The sequence below is a fragment of the Mauremys mutica genome, chromosome 3 (genome assembly GCF_020497125.1).
Source record: "Mauremys mutica isolate MM-2020 ecotype Southern chromosome 3, ASM2049712v1, whole genome shotgun sequence".
Taxonomy (NCBI): Eukaryota; Metazoa; Chordata; order Testudines; family Geoemydidae; genus Mauremys; species Mauremys mutica.
Genome location: NC_059074.1, coordinates 67878864 through 67884863, shown reverse-complemented (window position 1 = coordinate 67884863; position 6000 = coordinate 67878864). Strand labels below are relative to the sequence as shown.

Below are 6000 nucleotides of genomic sequence, written 5' to 3'. Positions count from 1 at the left end.
CCGGGGGCTGCTTTCATCCCCTCTGTGCCCCAGGCAGGTGGAGGGCTTGCCACGGCTTCCCACAGCTGCCTTGGCTCTCCGGCTGGGCTTCACTCTGGCCTGGCTGGGGGGTGGGGCCTCGGGGGGAAGAGGAGGGGATGGGGGGGGTCCGCCCTGGTGAAAAGTAGATGGGTCAGGCTGTTCTGGAGCCATTGAACCAGGCCCATCCATAAGGAGACTGGCATTAAAGAGGCAATGGAGTGGACAGCGGTGCTACAATTATATTGGCTACAGTTAGATTTAAAACATAGACAGTGGGATACAGGGTCTGAGCTCTCCATCCCCCTAGCCCCATTCACACAGTGCTCATCTCGATAGCATGCTAAATCAAGAAGTTAATTGCAAATTAAGGACCCAATTCTCCAGTATGCCTCAGCTACTTTGCTATCTGTGGAAGATGCTTTATCTCTTCCTCCTCCATGCACGTGTGGGAGGATCAGGAAGAATATGGACCTTTATTAGTTAACAAAACAATATAATAACAGAATCAAATTACAATTGTCTATTGTAGAAAGATTAATTTAGCAAAGAATGGGATTTCATCTTTCTTACCATTGTGCTGAAAGGCTTAAATGGTCAGGCAGCCTATAAACCAGCCCAGGAAAGAACAAATGCCAAGCCTGAATCTATTTCAGGCCTTTGATTCAGGGCACAATTTATTATTCAAACACACAAAAACTCATGCAGTAACAGAAAACAAAGTGATTCCCAGAGCAAAGCAGGCTGACATCCCCAGAGACATTTCCCTTTGCCTCTTACAGTCCTGGAAAGAGCACATACCCCTTCAATCCTTTCCCTCTGAGTCATGTGACAGGTTGGCAGCCCTTAGCCCTTTCCTGGTTGTTACACCCTGTTGCACAGTTGTGTCTATAAACAGATAGTCTGGCCAGGGCTGGCTTTAGCAAGTGCAGGTCCCTATTCGTACTCACCCAGTGGCGCTCTGGGTCTTCGGCTGCACTTTGGCAGCGGGTCCTTCACTCGCTCCAGGTCTTCGGTGGCACTCAAGAACCCAGAGCGAGTGAAGGACCCACCGCTGAAATAACACCGAAGACCCAGAGAGTGCCGCCGGGTGAGTAAAAATTAAAAAGGCACCAGCGCGGGGCCCTCTTAGCTGCTGGCATAGAGCCCTCTTAGGCGTGGGGCCCGATTCGGGGGAATTGGGTGAATTGGCCTAAAGCCGGCTCTGAGTCTGGCTGGGAAATTGAGTGCCATAGCATTTTTTACTGTCAGGGGTCTTAGCACCAGTCTCCCAATAAAATACAATAAATCCAACTCAGGCATTTACAGTCCACTTACATTTTTCATATAGTTTAAATTGTATATATTCTTAAAAACAGCTGCACGATGTTGGTGGCAGAGAAAGGCAGCGGTATTGCATCCTTGAGGTGACTGCATTTTAGTAAGGTGTGAAATGACTCCTGTATATCCAGCTTTTGTAACACTTTGTGATTGTTCATGATGAAATGTGATTATGTAAATGTATAACATTTTTATTTTAGAAAAGTACTTTTTGGAGATAGATAACATTGGCAGACCGTACTTCCCAATCAGGAATTAATCATCATGAACTAGTCCACTTTTCTAGTGATTCATCACTAATCAGAAATGTAATACATCTCTACCTCGATATAACGCTGTCCTCAGGAGCCAAAAAATCTTACCGTGTTATAGGTGAAACTGCGTTCTATTGAACTTGCTTTGATCCACCCGAGTGTGCAGCCTCCCTCCCCTCCTTCTCCCCACCCCGGAGCATTGCTTTACCATGTTATTTCCAAATTCGTGTTATATCAGGTCATGGTATATTGGGGTAGAGGTGTACTTTGAACATCTATAGTACTTCTCATCCATGGAGCTCAACATACTTTGCAAGTATTAACAACAATAATTAAATTAAGCCTCACAATACCGCTGTGGAGTCGTAAGGTATATAGAATGATCACTTAGATTCATCTGTCAGAAAGGATCATTATGATCATAGTGGCTGACCTCCTGCATAACACAGGCCATAAAACATCATGCCTGTAACTTCTGTTTGAGCTACAGCATATCTTTTAGAAAGAGATCCACACCTTACCTATATGTAGGATAGAACAGGGCAACTGATTAAGAGTGCACAACAATGCTCTGCCAGTTGAAGGAATAACGGGAAAGAGAACATTGTGTTAGCTTGTAAGATTTTGGGGGCAGGAACCCTCTTTTTGTTCTGTGTTTGTACAGCACCTAGCACCATCAAGTCCCGGCCCATAATTGGGGCTCTTAAGTGTGACTGCAATACAATTAACATTTCAGCTGAACGTGCAGAGGGAGACCTGACACAGATGCTTTCCCAGGTGATGATGGGCAGGGTAAGTGCAGTCTTAATAACAACACTGTTTTATTAAAGTAACAAATAAGCTATTTTGTGATTCCTAGTGATTGTCTTCTGTGTTCCTCTACTATCATTAACAGAGGTTGCTTATGTCACAATTTATTTATTATTTAAGGTTCTTTAGTACATTCTCCATTTTCATCTGTTAAAACTAGAAATTCAGTTATATGAAATCTAAAAACAACTTGCAGCAGAAAGCTCTGCTAAAACAAGAGAGGGTAAATATACAATAACTGCATTTTAAAGTTATTGACATTTTAGACCGGAGACAGTTTATGCCTAATTGTATCAACAATTTTTTCTTTATTTGCATATCTGTTAGAGTTGCAGATATTGTTTCCTACAGAAAAAGGACATATTTGCATTATTCAGGCCTCTGTTTAACTGAATTGGCAGTAGAAATGAATATATGAAATGAAATGAAATATCTTGTGTTGTACAGTGTACATAATTATTTATCAGATGTAAAGTTAAAACGCACAGGGATATGTTCACATGTATTTTCTGTTAGACATTTTTATGTTACAAATATTACAACATGGTTAAAAACAAACCCCCTATCTGTTTCCTGAAGGATTAGAAAGGAACAGAGCACAGAAACATAGACATTGACATACCTAATTAGATCAATAGTCCATCTAGTCTGGTATCCTGCCTTTGTCTAATGATGAGTACTTGATGTTTCAGAAGAATTTTAAAATGCCCTGTACTATACACAGCCAATTAACTGAGCAATGCAGTACACAGGGTAAACAGTTCTTCCTGACCTCTGGAGGTGAATCAGACATGTAGTATGAAGTTTGGTTACCTTTACTGATTAAAAATATTGAATTCAAATTGAAACCTGATAATGAAAACTATGGAGGTCAAACTGAAACATGTTAATGTGAGATATTTTGTTTTGTTACACTTTAGCAATCATTATCTACAGTAGAACCACAATTATATGAACACCAGAGTTATGGATTGACTGGTCAGCCAGACACTCCCGATTTCACATGGTAACTGATCAGGAAGCAGCAGAGACAAAAATACATAAATAAAAGCAAGTACTGTACTGTGCCTGTATTGCATCTTAAAGGTAGGCACATCTAGACTGCCTATCTCCACTCCACTCCCACTCGCGGGCCAGACACTTAGAGCAAGAGGCTGGGGTTGCCAGCCCAAGGCAGCTGGAGCCAGCAGAGCACAACCAGTGCTGGGGTCTGCGCAGCTTTCATCCCTTCCCCCCTGGCCCGGAGAGGGACTTGCTGCATGGTGCTGCAAGCTCTCTCTCTCTCTCTCACACACTCTCACAAACACCCACACCCAAATAAGTGCCATAAATTCTCATGATTGCACACTTTGACCTTGGAAAGTTGCAAGATGAAGAGCCGAATTCTGATTTTTTTTGTAGGTTTTTTTCAGTTCAGGAGCTATATTATTTAGCTGGCATGGTGCCTTTGCTATAATCGTTATTATTGTACATATTTCTAATATGTCAACAACTGTAGTATTTAGGTGCCTTTTCTTAAGATCCAAACTGGTGTTTTTCTTTCCCTTTACACTTTGGTTTTAAAACAGAAATGGCTTAGCAGTCAATTCTCTACCCACACTAAGTATTAAAAGTCATCTTCTCTCTGAAAAATCAATGTTTGGCTGAAGCCTGAGAGGCCTAACAGCTAATCTTAAAAGGCCTGATCCAGTTTCCTTTGAAATCAATGGAAAAACTCGTGTTGATTTCAGTGGGAGTAGGATGGGCCGAAGGAGGTTGCTTCAGTGAGAATATTAGACAATAAGTTGAATAAACCTGGGAAATATCATATCGTATTTTTGCAATCTATTTCATCCAAACACAGATTATTAATCCATTTTATAATGCTCCATATCTGTGTCTTCTATTTTTTCATGTATTATTGTTTTCTGTGTGCCCATTGAATCACTATTGACCTTCCTGTGACGCAAATAAACAGATATACATCTTCATGTTGGTCTTCCTTTGTTTACCACCTGGATAAGAACTGCAATGGTGAAGATCAAACCTGAAAAATGTGGAGAGGCTCAGAAAATAATCCAAATATCTGGCTATTTCTGGACCATTTTAGAATACATCTTTGTTTTCTCCATCAGAAGTCCTCTTCCTCCTTGTGAACTTATGGAAGGAGATTTCTTTCATCTCTTCTCAGAGCTCCCCAAAACAAGCACCATCTGTTTTTGTACCTACAACATAAAAGGATTTTCAGCTCTTTTCCTCTCCACGGATCCCCATCTTTCTCCCAGGGACCCTCCAATATACTATGGGCTAAGCTCAACCCAGTCTACAGGCCTTTTTACTGCTACCAGGCTTTAGCAATTCTGATAGTCTGACTACATCAATCCACTGCAACGTCTAGCATTTGGGAGGTTCCATGGTCATAGAGGCACTCAGAAGTGCATTGTGCACCAGACCACACAAGAAATGAATGTAGTGGGAATCAAAATCCAGTAGAGACACTACCAGAGTTGTTGGATCCTACATCAGGATCTTGAGAGTGGTGGGACCTATGTGAGGTTATAAGAGAAAAGGAAACAAGAACATGTGGAAGGAAACCAAAGGTATATTATGAGATCACAAGGAAAGAAAGAGAGTCTGGTTTTAGGGTTATGAAAGAATAGAGTAACTAGGAGAGGGATGTGTCCTTTTCTGAATCTATGCATACACTAAAGGCTTAATTTTGGCTGCATTTGGAGAAAATCCTGAAATTTGAGTTGATTTTTATTCGACAAGAATCACTGAAGTCCACCCTAAAGTCAAATCTTCCAAGAACTACATCACTGAAGGATGCTTGTCCTTATTTTCTTAGCCTTTGCTCTGTAGAAGGGTGATGATGGTCAGATAGTTACATTCCAATACGTGCTTAAGAGGTTGCTTTGTTTTTTTTTAAATAGAGTTTAATTTTTCTGGAGCAGGGAGATTCAGCACCCTTGGGACCCTTCTAAGTCCTGTCCCCTGCTGACAATATCTGAGAGGTGTCCTAGATTTCTGCTGAGCAGCAAAGGAGAAAGAGGCCTTCATCCAGCTGAGAGATGTGGGAAGAGACAGGATCAGGCAGCAGCCTGCCCCCTAGAACTGCATATGAGGAGGGGGAGACAGCCTATGCACTCTGATCCATATCCATAAGAGAACTTAGGTGCCTAAGTCCCAGTTTTAGGCCCCCCTGTGACCCAGAAAACCCCCATTAGGCTGCTGCCTAACATTGTAAGCATGTAAGATCACTTGGTGCCTAAATTTCTGCTGTAAAAGTTCCCTAGGTGCCTAAGTTTTTGCATCTGGTAAGCACATTGCTGCCTCAATGTAGGTGTCTGGACATTATCTTATACCTAAGCCCCAGCCTGATCTACAAACTCGGGGTCTGAGATAGCAGCTGGCAGGGGTAGGATGGAAGAACAGTACCCCCCTTTCTAAAGAAAGCTAGACAGAAGGAGAAGCCTCTCCAAAGGAGCAACAAGTATGTCATAGGAGGGGAAACAGCCAGCTTCACCACATTAGAAAATGACTGCTCAAGTGCAGATCCTCCCTACCCCCTGCAGAAACAGCCCCTTTAATAGCCTGATTCTGCAGCATGGCAGGGGGT

The 6000-nt window shown here is 42.2% G+C and overlaps 1 protein-coding gene across 1 annotated transcript in view; it reads left to right on the top strand.

The window, feature by feature from the left end:
• Window positions 1-2269: 2269 nt before the first annotated feature.
• The window catches only part of CGA (glycoprotein hormones, alpha polypeptide), a 28267-nt gene continuing 24536 nt past the window's right edge, over window positions 2270-6000 (top strand). Inside the window, exon 1 of the mRNA XM_045011383.1 lies at window positions 2270-2384. The gene's annotated coding sequence lies outside the window, so the exon portion shown is untranslated. The remainder of the gene's footprint in view (window positions 2385-6000) is intronic.